A 16,088-nucleotide genomic window follows, 5' to 3' on the forward strand; every position below is an offset into this window, starting at 1 on the left:
TTCGAAAGGGGCCGGGAGCGAGCTGCTATTAACATGTCCTCCCCCTAACTGCGCCATCTTGGAATCCCCTAAATATTGTATTTTAATACATTCCTGTCTACATTTGATTGTGTGCTTCATAGTGTGGACTCATTGTGGACCCCTGACCTCACTCGCACACTCCTGAGAATAGCCTTGCCTTGACTGCACACTATGTTTACCTTGATTGGTTCCCTGTTCACTATAACTACGGTGGCCTCTTAAAATCTGTCACCAGGCCAGATTCTAGAAATCCATCTTAACCGTGAGTGACAGAGGCCAGCCCCTGTGATTGAAGGTACATATAGGAGATACCCTGCTCCTCTAGCTATCTTTTTAGTTTTTATTACATGCTGAAAGCTTGATATAAGCATCAGGGGTGGGAGGGAGGGACATATACACCGAAGACTTCACATCAAGTACGAGACACAGCTGTGTAAGACAATAGCAAATCATAAGAATGTGACTTACTCGAATAAAAATGTTTTTAGCTTTTTTCATAACAGATTTCCCTCCAGTCGTAATTCCGGTGGTAAGGAATTCCAGGCCAGAGGCGGTGTGAGAAAAAGAGATGCCATTTGCTTTAATTTTCTGCCGGTGAAATCTATTTAATAAGAGTCAGTAGATCTCAATTGTCTTTTTGGCTGATAAAGAAAGACACTGTTTCATGTCATCTGTAGCCAGTGTATACACCACTTTATGAACCAGAACCAACCTCTTAAAGGTTATTCTAGCTTGTATTGGCAACCAGTGAAGACTTCTTCGAAATTGTATGATGTGTGCTCTTCGTGGCACTTGCTTAATGATACGTACGGCATCATTTTGTACCACCTGAAGTGCATGTAAATCTTTTTTAGAAGATCCTACATTTGCTTGTGCCGGTGTCAGGTTCCCACATGTCTGCTCCATGAGAAGGAAGTGGGCCTGGGCACCTTTGCCAGTTTAGAAGCTCCCTGTGGCGACAAACACGTACACGCTAGCACTACAATCCCCAGAGACTGGAATGCCTGCCACATTACTGAACCATGCTTGTTAGCAGCCAAACGCATGCTAGAAAGAGCCCTAATACAGAAACTGTCTCCAATCCAATGTAGGGCGTCTCTCTCCTTTGTTACAAGTACTTCTGTCCATTCATGAAACATTGGATTCCTACCTCTCTGGTTGCTTTTACTTCATCTGTTTATTAGATTGCCCCCTCCTGACATTGCAGCGTGTTGGCTTGTGTCTACCCCCGACTCTGTACTCCAACTACCTTAAGGGTTTTGCCTTGAACTGTGTATTTGTTTTGGAACATGGTTACTGGCTTCTACCTCTAGTTTTGGATTCTGACTGTTGTGTGGACATTGCTTTTGAGAACTGTGCACCTGCTTGGAGCTTGGAGATTTAGTTTAGGAACTCTGCCTTCTTCCAGCCACCTGGCTTCAGGGGATTGTGAACGGTACGCATCTTAAGGCTCTAGTGCCCTCCTTTTTCGCTGGACTAATCACCTGAACTGGGTCATTGTCCTATCCCTAGGTCTCCTGAGAATCTGCCAATTCTATCGGGTACTGCTCTTAAGTCATCGTATGCAAGGTAAGGGGAAAGGGCTTGCTTAAATAATCTGGTGGTCATTATTTGTGGTCTCTGTTTCAGCTGAGAGCTTTATGGCTTTCCTCCTGCCTATTCGCTCAACATCACTGTGTAGAGGTTTTCTGTTGCTCCTATATATTGGTGTTGGGAGGAAAGACTTCACCCTCCTGAGGGGAAATCGTCTAGGAAGCATTTGACAGCTGGATTTTTGCAGGTTAAGCAGGTTACCTTACCTGCTTGACCATTGTGCAGTTGTAAACTGTTGTAACTGATGAGAGCTAGTGTGGGTATGTTGGTTGGAACCTGTCTCTTGCTGTACTCCAGTTTGCATTTCCAGGTTGTAGGAATCCTTCCCAGGCCTTCCTTGTCATTTGCCTGGACCAGGCCTTTGTTAGGCAAGAATTGGTGCAGTCCAACTGGTGTGGGACCACACAAGACTTATCTCTTGGTATTAGGTAACCCACCTTTTAAAAGAGGTCTTACTACCCAAGTTGGTAGTGTGACTGAGCAGCCAGGCTCATTTTAGGGGTAATGTGAGCTTTAGAGCTGTACAATGAAATTGGTAAACACAAGTATCCAATTAAACATTTACACACTTAAAGTTATATAGTACATGATTTATTGATAAACAAAGATATTTAAAGCATTCTTTAAAAAGCAGTAATTAGCTGAAACATTAATCCCAAATAAGGATTCAATTCAAAAAGTGAAAAATAAAGTGTGTGAGTAATTCATTCGTATGTTACACATGTTCCAGCACCCGGAGGTGACGTCATTTGAGGTCAGTATAGCATTTATATAGTATCACCTTTGCAGTATTGAGTTATTTAAGGAAGGAAAGGTTAGGGTTGGATCAGAACAGACTGATACGTTATAAGAACAGATAGATTCTCCCAAAGGTATGCAGGCAGTGTATTATCCCAGCATTAAGTGTTCAACATTTAGTCCTGTAAGGGAACAAGCACTGCCAAAGCCAATAGGTTCAGAAGGAGGCATTAATGGAGCCAGGACAGCCAAAGTCAATGGGCAAAGTCAAAGTTCTGATGCTCTTCTTCTTAGAAATATGTTCTTAAATAGTCTGTGTTCAAAAGAGAAATCACAGCAACTCAAGAGGAGTCACCTTTGGAAAGCACAAGCTTTAAGGCCAATGCAGGTAAGTTGAGGTCAAATTAGTGTAGGGTTAAATCATACTCCCAAAGATGGGAAGCCCAACAGTACCTTTTGAAATGAAGACTTTGTTCCAGCTGGTTGCCTTCACAATGCAATGCAGTGGACCCTTGTTCCTGGTCCTTGGTCGTGGTGACGAAAGGGAGGACAACTGGCGGGCCCCTGCGGCAGCACTCGAGAGAGTGGGACTCGGCAGCAATGGATTTCCGTTGATTTAGTGGCTCTTTGTGGTTTTGGTGCCTTTTTCTCAGCGCCAAAGAAGAACGAAAAGCTCTGATTAGGATTTCTTTGATCCCTCGGTCCTGGACTCTGGATGCAGATTTCTTGCTTCTGTAGGATCCTCTGGATGCCCAGGAAGATCTGGCTGGATTCGGACTTCGGAAGACAATGCACTCGCAGGTGGTCGTGGTACCCCGGGTATTAGGCTTCTGCAGCCTTGGAAAGTCACAGCAAGTCGGGGGTTGTGCCAAAATAAAGTTTGTCTCGAGGCTAGTTGGTCCCATCAATCTATGGAAGGAAGTCTTCCTTTACGGGTCTTCCCTGTCGTTTCGAAAACTGAGTCAGCAGAGCTGCAGGGCTTCACCGGGAAGTTCGCGGTCCAGGAGGGTGCTGCTGGTGTCTTCTCTAGTCTTCTGCTTCAGATGTTGTCCTCCAGTGGTCGACTGTGCTCTTAGTCCCAAAAACCTCGCTTTTTATGCAAGTTCCCATTCATTCACAGCCTTAAGCTGTCAATCACACAGCAGAGTGGCTGTCCTCCTGGACAGCCAGCCGGCCAATAAGAACTGGTTTCACTCAGGCACACCTAGAGACAAAGGACCGGGAAGTTTTGGGACCCTCCCTCCCTGCTTGCCTTTCTAGACACAAACTGGAGCCTGGGCGGACTGTAGGGCTGAACCTGCCAAAGGGAAAACACACAAAGGACTCAAACCTGATGCAAACAACGGAGTAAAATCTCAGAAGAAAGAAACTAACAAGAAATGGCGAAAAAAGACGACTGGGGGCCATTTTGAGAAAATGGTCACCCTTGGGTGCAGCACTGCAGCATGAGCCTGCAGATACATGCCACTAGGTAGTAAAAAAGAAACCACTGCCACCAGCTATTCAAGTGAGTTAGTGTAACAAAATGTTACATGAGGAATGGGTTAAAGGAATTACTATGTAACCGCACCCCCCAGCACGCCACATAGGGTGGTTCGTGCTGGACCCATAAAGTAAAGGTAAGTAAGACAGGGGTCATCTTACTATTCTTGGGAACGGTAGTTCACCCAAGAAAATGTAGTTCAACATTTAAGAGAAGTCCAATGGACTTCTCAGTGGCACTGCACAAAAGGTGCTGTGTGTCGCAATGCAAAAGCAGATGCCTATGGAGTTTACCAGACTCCATAAAAGAGTAAGCAACATAGCAAAGCCTAGACGGAAAACACATGAGTGAGTGAGAAAAAGGTCCGACTCACTCAGGAGTAAAAATTAAATAGCCCAGAGTCCAGCAAAAGAGCTGGGGGTCTCTAAGGTTAAAGGGCATTGACGCAGAACATTCCCCCTAACAGCCTTGTACCCTGGGACCATTTTCCATTCCACTTTCAGGCATGTTTGTCATCAGGTCCTCCTGCCTTGATGTTGGAAACTGCAACTTGCCTGGAAGTGTTTAGGGAACCTAACATCCTGCTACATCTTCCTACGTCCTCAGTCGCCACTGCCAATGTTTTGCTGCAGGGGTCTTTTTTGCTGGTGTGCTGTCTGCCTGTTGAGCTTCAAGATTCTGCCTTGTGCAGGTTCTTCCGTACGCTGGTTGAAGTTTACCTTAAAGTTTCTCTTCAGATCATACAATATCAGAGTTACTTTCTGCAGCACTGCTCTGCTGGTTCCACTGCTACTTCTGAGCCATCTGGATTGCCTTTATCTAGGGTTAAAGTTCCTGGGTGACTGGAACCTTCATTTTGCTCTGCAAAAAGAAGTGTTTATTTACCAGGTTGCTTGGCCTTCCTGGACCGGTGTTTTCAGGAAGGTACTTCCCTCTGTTCTGTGTTGGAGAGCTGTCCCTACTAGCCCTTAGGAGTCCATGTGGTCCGTGGTGGAAGATTCCTGCAGGCATTCTTTAACTGCATTTCTCTAGCATGGGGTCTGACATGGATTCACATGCTCATGAATATTCCCCCTTGTTGGGCTGGGAATCCTCGGTAAAAGAAAAAAGTTTCACTTTCACTTACAAACTGTCTTTCTCCTATAAACCAATCACTGGGCTCTGGATCATACTGCCCCCAGCCAATGACTGCCCTCTCCCTAAGCCCCTCCTCTGGCAGCCATCTTCAGATTTTTACTGCACGTTCAAGTGTTGGGGGTCCTCGTGTTTTGCTCCGAAAGCATTTCTATGTGTTCGTGCTTTTTCGTTAAAAAGTAACTTTTTTGGTCAAATAGAGCCTGTGTGCTCTTTCCTTCCTTTGACTGGCAAGCAGGGATCTGTTTGTCAGCGTCTTTCGTCGCCCCTCAAGAATCCTTAGTTTATCATCGAAGATTCCAGAAGGCCATCAGGTCTACCCCGCACGCCGGTCCATGTCGGAGTAGGAGGAGGTTCTCTTTTCATGCTCTGCTCCTGCTGCGGATCGAGGAATGTGTTTGTGGAGGACAAAAACTCAGTATCTACTGTCTCCATCCGGACCACAAGGAAGCAGATTGCAAAATCTGCCTAGGTTTCACCAAACGCACCGTCAAGGATTGGCACAGTAGATTTGCGGCGTGGCTCAACCCCAAGGCCTCTACCCCGTGCGGCAAGCAGGGGTATGCCTCACCCAGGACCGGCCAGTCCGAGGAGCGGGCTTATAATACCTTTTTGAGGGTAATCATCCATGGGGGCCAAAGACCAGGCCAAGCACCGCAAGTCTGTTTCCGTCGGTCGCAGCGCAAGCAGGTCCCGCGACGAGCAGGGTACACTCATCTTCACTGTCTGCCTCCATCTCAAGCCAACGCTCCAGCTCCTCCTCGAAGAGGAAATCTGCTAACACAGGGAAGCTGTGGGAGAAGCCGGAGAGGACCAAGGCTCAGGGTAAGGTGTCCAACCTACCCCTGAAGGCCCTGGTAGTCCAAGAGAGGTCATCCTCGATGATCGAGCTGGTGGCAGCAGCCTTCTCGAAGGTGAAAGGGGCTGACCCGGTCCAGGGGGCCCCTGCGGCTCCCAGAGTGGACCTTCCTCCCAGACGGGAGGCTTCGGCCAAACCAGTGGAGAAGGCACTGGAGAAAAGGATGCCAGCACTGAGCCTGGCTGCGATCCCTCAGGATGCAAAAAAGGGGGGGGTAGTGGAGGCTTCTACCGTGCTCCAGGTCATGGATATTTCTTCTTCAGACGAAGAGGACAAGGTGTCCGTTCATACGGTCCCGAGGACGTGGGGAAAGACTATGATGGCGGAAACGCCGAAGAGGATGACGACGATGGTGGAATCGTTTAGGGGGATGACGACGTGGGCGCTGTGCCCAGCAAGCCTACTCCCCCCTCCACCTCCCAGGGGCATATCGCTGGACATCCTGTCTACTCTCCACACGCTGGTGCCAGAGATCCAGAGGAGGATCCAGATACCAGACCCCACCCTCCCTCCCTCCCCCCGCCAGCGAAGAAGAGGAAACTGCATCCTATGCCGACTCATCAACCGCTGCACATGCCCCCTCGCCCTAGGAATACAGGGACAGACACGGCGACGACGGACACGGACGACGACTGTGTTTCCCTGCCACCGAGAGCTCGCCCACGCATCTGAGCTCTTCCTGCTGACTCCAGAAGAGACCAAGAAGGAAGGCTTCCTTTACCAGCGTGGGGAGGCGAAGAGGAAGACCATTCTGAAAGTGCCTCTCCTGGACGACGTTTGGGATGAGGGCCTGGCGCTGATGAGAAACCCTGCCTAAGCGAAAAGGGACAGGCTGGAAAAGAAATACCGGATGCCGTAGTCTGCATCCAAGTGCCTGCGGTAGCAGCCCTTACTGGACTCAGTGGTCTCGGCAGCTGTAAGGAAGAAATCCTCAAATCCATTGCCTTCAGCCTCCGTTCCCCTGGACAATGAGGGGAAGAAGTTGGACGCCATGGCGAGGAAGGTGATCTACTCGGCGACGACAGTCAAGGCCGCGAACGCTCTTGCGATTCTGGCCAGATAAGACAGGAAGCTGTGGTATAAGGTGGCCCCGCTGCTGGAATTTCCCCCCTCCCTGATGATAAGCGGGTCGAGGCGCTGGAGATCCTCCAGGAGGGCGAGGTGGGAACAGACCATGCCATCACCGTGGACCTGGATGTCGCGGACAAAGGGTTCTGCGAGATGGGGATCAGTGTCTACCTTGTCGTCATGGCTGGTTGAAAGCCACCAACTTTCGGCAGGAAGTTCGGACGAGGGTCTTGGACATGGATTGACAGGGAACAATCTTTTCGGGAAGGCCATCGACGAGTCGTTGCAAGCCATCAGCAACATCGCCCTGCCTTTCGTGCCTCGGGAGACCAATCCAGAAGATCGTCAAAAAATATGACTAGTGGTTGCCCCATTTTAACTATTACAACAACAGCTCCTTAATCTTTGGGATCAAACCCAGGACCATTTTGTGATAATTAGCCTAACTCCCGCAAACGGTAAGCCTTACAGTTTGAGACATTGATGTCAAGTAATGAGATTGTTTGGATGTAACAATACTAATGGGACATTTTCTTTCCCCTTTTCTTGTCTTATGTTCTCGGGTGTGTGCTCTCTCCCCACTTCCCCTCTCCTTGTACCGTGGTTGGTATTGTATTCTCTATTTTGTTTCATTTATTGTTTCATTCATGGTTTTACGTTTGGGACATATCCAATATTTGTTGTCTCACCAATTCCTTTGTATCCCTCCCATTGCCAACCCCTTTTTATCTGTCTGGTGCACATTACAAATGGGTTTTTTGTGCGTTTTGCTATAACTTATGAACATGTGATCTTTACAATGGTTTTCTGTTATTGTTTAACTTGCACTCATTTAATGGTTGGCTTGGTATTGGATACTGATTTTGATCTACGCTATTATGTATAAATAATGTTTTGTGTATACACACACGTTTGTTATTTTTATGTTTTGGTAGGAATGCATTTAGCCCTGTTTTGAGGAAGGCCGTCTGGGCCGAAACACGTGTCACACTAAGGGCCATTCAGTTTGAAAATGATTTAATTTAATAAAACCTTCTGCACTTTATTGGGCACTCTGTCCTGGAGTTTTTCTCATTCTGTTCAATCCAGAAGATCGTCAAAGGGTTTTGGTGGGGGATCATCCTCCTACCACCAACCCTCCAGTTCCACGACCCAGGCCTACAGGGGTCGTTCCAAGGCTTTGAGAGATTCCCCCACCCATGCACCCCGGTGGGAGGCTGGCTGGCAGGCTTCGTCGGCGAGTGGGAAAAGATCTCCACCGACCGATGGGTGGTGGACGCTCTCGCCCACAGACGCATGCTAGAGTTCCAATAGAAGTGTCCGCGGATAACACCTGTTAGCTCCTGCAGGAAGTACGGGCCATGCTTAGAAAAGGGGCAATGGCGCTGGTTCCAAAGCGAGTCTGGGGCTCCAGAGTCTACTCCAGATGCTTCTTAGTAAAGGAGACCGGGGGCTGGAGGCCCATTCTGGACCTTTGGTGTCTAAACCAGTTCAAGTCCCAAAAATTCAGGATGGTCATGTTGCAACACGTGCTCGGCCAACTTGAGGAAGCAAATTTCCTGATGTCGCTGGATCTAGAGGATGCTTACTTCCACGTCCCCATTCACAAGAAGCATCGGAAGTTCCTGCACTCCGTCATACAGGGAAAGCACTACCAATTCAAGGCCCTTCCCTTCGGACTGAAGTCGGCACCCAGGGTGTTTACAAAGGGCCTAGCACCAGTGGCGGCCCATCTACGTCTGCAAGGGATCCAATTGTACCCATACCTCGACGACTGGCTCATTCGGGCCAAGTCATGGGAGATCGCCATGGACCACACAGACAGAACCGTCCGACAGCTGATGGATCTGGGGTTCTCTGTGAACTATCCAAAATCCTGCTTGATTTCATCGCAGAAGGTGCTGTTCCTGGGGTCCAGACTCAACACTGTTTCCTGCCTGGCAGCCCCTCATAGGAGAGAATAGCGGCCTTTTTGGGCATGGTGCAACGGCTATTGGCACTGAAGATCGCCACGGTAGGGACCATCAAGCCGATGCTCGACATGATTGTGTAGTGTATCTACCTAATCGGGCTCTGCAGGTTGCGGATGCGGCCCCTTAAGGAATTCCTGGACGCTCGGCGTGTCCAGGTGTCCGGAAGCTTTGCAGACAGGATCTCAACGAGAAGTTCCGTCGAGCGATAAGGTGGTGGGGCGGGCGCTCCAACATCGCCGGTGGCATGGATTTCGAGAGTCCCCCATACCAAGAGACAGTCACCACGGACGCTTCACTGGAAGGCTGGGGAGCCCACACCAGACGTCTCCACGCCAGAGGCCTGTGGCACCGGAGGAGAGGTATCTCCACATCAATGTCCTGGAACTGCGAGCAGTGTTCTGGGCCCTCAAGTCATTCCTTCCATCCCTCAAGGGCAAGGTGGTGAGGGTCTTCACGGACAATACCACCACAATTTTCTACATCAGGAAGCGGGGGGACACCACATTCCCAGCGCTCTCCAGAGAGGCACAGAACTTGTGGCACTGGGCCGTCTCCCATGGGATGTTTCTTATTCCTTTTCACCTGGCGGGATTCTAGAACACCATCGCTGATTCCCTCAGCAGGGAGCTGCGCTCTTGCCACGAGTGGGAACTTTGGCAGGATCAAGTGGACAACCTGTTCTTCAGGTGGGGGCAGACCCCAGATCGATCTGTTTGCGATGGCGACAAACTCCACATGCCAGAGATTCGCCAGCAGGTTCCACCAGCCTTGGGAGCTTGGGGGACGCGTTCTCCTTACCGTGGGAAGGTCTGTTCCTGTACGTGTTCCTGCCATTGTCTCTCCTGCTGCGAGTCATCAACCAACTCAAATGGTGCCGATGCAGGATGATCCTAGTCGCCCCGGCGTGGCCGTGACAGATTTGGTACCCGGACCTTCTCAGCCTGTCGAGTCGCCTCCAGTCAAGCTGCCAGTGGTCACGGATCTGCTCGCCAGAGAAGGAGTCAAAATCCTCCTCCCCGACCCAGGAACGCTGAACCTGAAGGCCTGGAGTCCAGAGAGGAGTCCAGGGTCGGCCAAGCAGTGCTACGCAACCTGTTCGCTTGAAGATGAGCCTGTTCCGGAGGTAAGAGTAATAGCTTCTGTTGAGCCTTGCCACCTCGCGTGGTTGTGTATGTGAATCCATGCCAGACCTGATGCTGGAGAAGGAAGGAAGAAGTTGCTCATCTGTAGCTGTTGTTCTCCAGCATTGGTCTGGCATGGATTCACATGCAACCCCTCCCTCCTACCCCTCTGCGGCTCTTCTTGGTCATACTGCCACTTTACGGGCTACCAAAACTGAAGCTGGCTGCCAGAGGAGGGGCTTAGGGAGAGGGCAGTCATTGGCTGGGGGCAGTATGACCGTTTGTAAGTGAAAGTCAAATTGCCTGACGACAGAGAATATTCATGTGCATGTGAATCCATGCCAGACCCATGCTGGAGAACAGTTACAGGTAAGTAAGGGGTTCCTTTCCCATTGACTAGCAAAGAAACTTACACTTATAATTTTTACAAAATTATATATTTATTATATTTACACCAGAATCAGTTTAAATGCCTTATGCACTTGCAGTAGAACACTTTGGAATACTTTAGAATGTACTTCAAAGGGCACTTTCACTTTTGTGTTTGTTCGCGGTTACATTTGTAGCAACGTTAGAATGGGAAAAGACAATGTTATCGTATTGGCAGTAATTATGCAGTTCTTTTTTTTATTTTTTTTCTATTTGTTATAGCTCTCCAGGAACTTTTCACATATATACACACAAATCATCACAATACAATTAACATATTACAGAGATTAAAACAATGGCGATCTTGCTTTTGAAAACATGATTATGCACATATAGAACACACTTTCCAGATTACCGATGGCACAAAAGAAACCTTCAAAAAATTTTCCCATATAGGTTAAAAACTAAAAGTTCCTAACAAGAAAAAAGTTATTTTCCTAAAGTAGGTCCAAGTTTAATAAGGATCTCTAGAGGAGGCAATCTTGACAGGGTGCTAACATTTGTTTAATGAAGCGGATAGCAGCCAAGGACCATTTAAAGGATTTATCCATAAAAATACGTTGACAGATCCCAGCCCATATCGGCCGTTCTAAATTTCTTCAAAAGATGCAAAAACGGTGTTTGGCGTAGCCTATACAATTCAGCACACTTTACCAATAGGCGCGGTAGAGTTTCTGTAATGTTGCCCATTTACAAAATCGACAGGTACTCAAACTTCGAGCTGTTCTCCCACAAGCACCCAATAATTTGTTTATGGGGAACCAATCGGTAAAACCAACAGGGGAATTTGAAGCTAGCCTGCTCTTTAGCAAGCTCCAGCTCGAACCCTCTTCTGCCAAGCAAATCTTTCGTAGGAAGTTTAAATGTTTCCATCTAACCATCGCTTCCAATGACACCAAATCCAGTGCATACCTTAGGACTGGAGCCTTGCCACTAGCTGGCAGTCCCAAAACCTTTGAGCCAAGGCGCAGAGTCCCCTTAACAATAGTAGCAACAGGTATACCTGTTGCTACTATTGTTAAGGGGACTCTGCGCCTTGGCTCCAGAAGAAGGCTTTTTACAACACATGCCGAAATGTCTGTGAACCTTAGCATAACTGTTTCGTGCTTCCTGGTTCCACCCCATCGGGGGTTCTAATTTAACTTCCAGACGTCGACTTATTACATAGTCACCCTCTAGCCTGGATTTAAATAGACCTCTTCAAGGTCTAGTCTCCTAGATGCAATATATTGACTACATTTCCATCTAAGGAAGACACAAAACAACAAAAAACTCTGTGGAGCTTCCATTCCCAACTACGAGGTGCAGGATCTTGTGCACCCTGTAGACTCTGTCATTTGGGACTACCTATCTCTACATATTTATAATGTTCACACTGAATGACAAAATTGCATGAAGTAATGCTTTTGATTTTTCTGGGAACTCCCTTACACATGTGAAAACAATTAACACTGTTGGGTTTACATTGGTATCCGTACGATTCTCAAATCATGAGATAATTTGCATTGGCATGACGTAATGCTTTAGTTTGTTTGTTTTACCCTGTTGGGACTACACTGATAATTGTACCTGTCTCTAATCATGAGATACCCTGTATAGTGCTCTGTGAACCCTAGGTGTGTCTTTGCTTACGTTGGTCACAGTGTATATATTGTTAAAGTTATGTATTTGTTTTAAAAAAGAAGTGTCAGCAATCAGTAATCAGACTTCCACTAACTATATTGAGTGCCTAACTGCATTTTTTGTACACAGCTATGCATTACATGACAGTAAATAATATGTTGCCGGTTTGCCATACATGGAAGTAGATTTGCAATTGAACAATTTGCAAAGCAATAATGTTTACAGGCAGGACCCCTTCTCTTGTATACAGCCTTAGCTAGCCCATAGTCCTGCTCCTGTTCTGGGCTCTCCCTCCCGTGTCCTCCTTCAAACTTACACCATTGTCCTTTAAGAGCAAAGAATGAAACCTCAGCACCATATGTCATCCCTGGGACCACCTTTTTGCAATAAAACTCTTGTACCGGAATTATTGAGAAATAACCGCATTTCTTGTTTACACAGCTTCCATGAGCGGCCCAGGCCTTGATCTTTAATTTTTTCTGTCCTGTTTTCCTTCGGGGAAAATGGAAAACCCACGTACAAGAAACTGTCCACTTTCTCTAGAGGAATTCACCCTATGGTCCACTTGAAGTGTCCTCCTGCCTTTCCCGGACTCTTATGCAAGGTTAACCTTTTGATTTTGGGACATTTATTCTTAATGAAAGTCTCCAACACCTTCAACTGCCGCTGTAACCCTACTGGAGTATAATGCATCAGGATCAGATCATCAGCGTACAGTAAGTAATTTATCCTTCTGTCATTTAATTTGGGGGGGGGAAAATGTATATCCTTGACGGCGTCACGTAGGTCAGAGAGGAAAAGGAGGAATAGAATTTGGGCCAATAAACAACCTTGTTTCAATCCTCTTGCCGATTTAATCGGGGCCATTAGATTACCTTTTCTGTTCATATGGACACAGGCACTGGTGTTGTGTAATGCAATCCGGATCGCCAGCAAGGCAGGAGAACATCCACATTTATCCAGTTTGGCCCATAGCTAGTTCCTTGGGACAGTATTGAAGGCCATGAGGAAATCTATAAAGGCTGTGTGTAATGGCCTGTTGCTTTTCTTTGCCCCCTTCTTTAACAATTCTAGCAAGAAGCCATTCATCTCGGTCCCCACTCCCCGGCGAAAGCCTGTTTGGAAGATATCCAAGTTTCCCTTGTCCTTGGTCCATTTTCTTGGATCTCGTAATATCAAGCCTGTAAAGATCTTGGCCGAACAATCTAGAAGAGAAATTGGTCTATAATTTGAAGGGACCCCTTTTTAAATATAGGCACTACAATAGCTGGTTGCCACGATGGTGGTACCACTTTTACCCTCGATATGGTGCTAAACATTATGTCAAGAACACCTACCCAAGTATCTGGACTGTTTTTCAGGACACAGATGGCAAAACCGTCAGGCCCGGGTGCCATAGATTTGTTGCTTCTAATAATCTGGTGCCTCAGATCATCCTGGTACCAGCCTAAATCCCAGTCTAAATTCCTACCTTCTTTATCATGTCCCCGTTCCACGCTTGCTCAGGCTCACCCTTAGGTTTATAAATCTCTCTGAAGTGGGCCTTCCATTCTGCTTCTGAAATTGGGTTTAGTTGAGCCCCCGTTTGGAGTTTATCACCGTTTTTGTTTAAGTTCCAAAAGTCATTTGAGTTATTTCTCGCCGTGACCTCCAACATTTTACAGGCGTCCCTCAGGGTCAATTGGTGGCAATAATGTCTTAACCAACCCCTATAAATTGCCTTTAGGTGCAGCTTACTACTCGTATCTTCTTTGGCGCACACCTTGATCAGTTTCCGTAAGATAGTTTGGTCGAACTTATGACTATTGATCACTTTACCTGTTTTTTTTGTTGGCAGGTGCTTGTAAATCTCCCAGATAGCTCGCACACCCTTACCTACCACCCATTCCTTGAGGAAACTATCGAGCTCCCCTGAGGCCAGTATTCGGTTAAAGGCCCTAATTTTGAACTCGTTCGATTTATTTATTTATTTATTTATTTTTTATTTCCCCCTCCATCCACCTCAAAGTCCCTGGTTCTGCTTCAAAGAGGGGACTGACCATTCAATACTCAAGGGGAAATGGTCGCTTGCCGTGGATTCTACCATTGTTGGCGATTTAATCTCAAGGTAGATGTCTTCGGAGACATAGACCTAGTCTAAGATGTTACTTTCTGAGCCTCTCACCCGGTACTTAGCAGTTGTACAGTAATAGATTTAGTCTGCAAACACATATAAGAAAGTCACTTAAAGGAAGGAAAATGGTTGGTTAGTGTAACAGTAGCCTGGTTCTAGAGAGGGTTTCTTCGCACAGCAAGTCTAAGTCCAAAATCGCAAGCCTAGCGAACGGCAGTTCGGAGATGGCTCAAAGTCTTGGCAAGCAGCAGAATACGAAGAGCTCCTGTGGATTTCTTCAAGTCTCTAGTGTTATAGAAGCAGCAAGTTAACGAGTAACGAAGGAGACCCTGTTAAGGACTCGATGAAGAAACACAAGCAGTGGCTTAAGTCTTAGGTAAGAGGTGGTTGCCCTGGACACACCTGCGTGCACTCCAATGCTCGGGAGCGACTTTCTGGAATCAGGTAAGCAATACCTTCCCCCCCCCCCCCCACAGTACCGTAGGTTAGAAGAACATGTTTGTGCGGATGCTCCGCGATGTTGCAGCTCAGTAACCGACCTCCGGATTCCTTGGTCTGATGACTGAAAGCAGGACGATGGACAGGATCTCTCAGCAGCAGCCTCGAGGGAGGACCTGGGGCACGACTTTCAGCGACTTCTTGGTACACTCTGCGGCACCTTTTCTGCAGCACCAACAAAGGACACGGATCAACCAGTCAATCTTCTTTGTTTCCTGCAGTCCCACGCTTTGATGATGGGGTCTGGACGAGTTGGATCGGATCTCTGGAGTGTCCTTCAGGTTCAGTAAAGATTTGAATGGATTCAGACTTTCCACGACAATGCACTCGAAATGGGCAGCAGGACTCCTGGTTATGGGGTTCCACAGCTCGGACCTCGGGTGATGGCCCAATTCAAAGTTCGTCTTGGGAATGGTTGGTCCCACTACCCAAAGAGGAGTCTTCCTCTTCGGAGCAATTCTGTCGCACTGAAAGTGGGGTCAGGACAGCAGTGGTCGCTTCACGGTGTTGCAGAATGTCTGCAGGCGTCTCTGGTCGTCGTCTTTGGTTACTTCAGCTTCTAGTGGTCCACTTGCTTTTCACTCCAGAAGCCTCACCTTTTATACAGTTGGAGCACACACTCCTCTGCAATCTCAGCATTTTACAGAAAGGGGATGTTTGGCTTTTCAATCAGGACAGCCAGTCCCCCTGTGGGAATTGGTCCTATTCAGGCCCTCTGGCAAACAAAGGACATGGGGTTGGGGGTGGAAAACTCCTTGCCCACTTCCTGCTTGCCCAGACACTCTGGAGTGTAGGCGGGGACACCCAAGGGTTCCCTCCAAAGGCAAAACACACACACTGACCTCCCACTCCCAGAATGGTAGAAGAAGAGCTAACATAGAACAACCATGCTATTAATGGTGAAAAGAGGGAGACCCCAAGTTGGTACACTACCGGGGCTATGGACATAGCCTGTGGTACCAAAATCAAACAATAGTTGGAAGAACACGTCCACTACCACCAGCCATAACTAAGAAATGGTCTGTTACTTAAGTCACAGCAGCAGAGAGAAGAGGGGGGGTACTAGGTATCCTTTTGGCACTCCACATAAGGTGGTGTGTGTGCAAATCTCTCAGGCTATAGAGTTTCTGGAGAGATACTAAGTATCTGTCCTTAAGAACTGTAGATACTTGAGGATATAGAAAAATAATCTTAACGGAGGACCCCAAGGATCCCCAGCAACACTGCCCATAAGGAGCTGTGTGCTGCAATTGGAAAATACAGATGCTTAAGAGCTATGGAGCAGACCGACTCCATAGTATAGGTAGAATACAAAGAATAGAGTTCCAAAAGGTAGAGCCCACAAGAGTGAATGAGTGGAAAAAGGCTCCACTCATTCAGAATTGACACAAAAAGGTCCAGAGGTCTAGCCAAAAGTACTGGGGGTCTCACTAAG

General features: G+C 47.5%; 1 protein-coding gene across 3 annotated transcripts in view; it reads left to right on the top strand.

Annotated features, from left to right (window-relative positions):
* METTL17 (methyltransferase like 17) overlaps window positions 1-16,088 on the top strand; it is a 480,739-nt gene that overhangs the window by 223,985 nt on the left and 240,666 nt on the right. The window lies entirely within an intron of this gene.

Source organism: Ambystoma mexicanum, chromosome 13 (assembly GCF_040938575.1).
Source record: "Ambystoma mexicanum isolate Mex_15411 chromosome 13, UKY_AmexF1_1, whole genome shotgun sequence".
NCBI classification, from domain to species: domain Eukaryota; kingdom Metazoa; phylum Chordata; class Amphibia; order Caudata; family Ambystomatidae; genus Ambystoma; species Ambystoma mexicanum.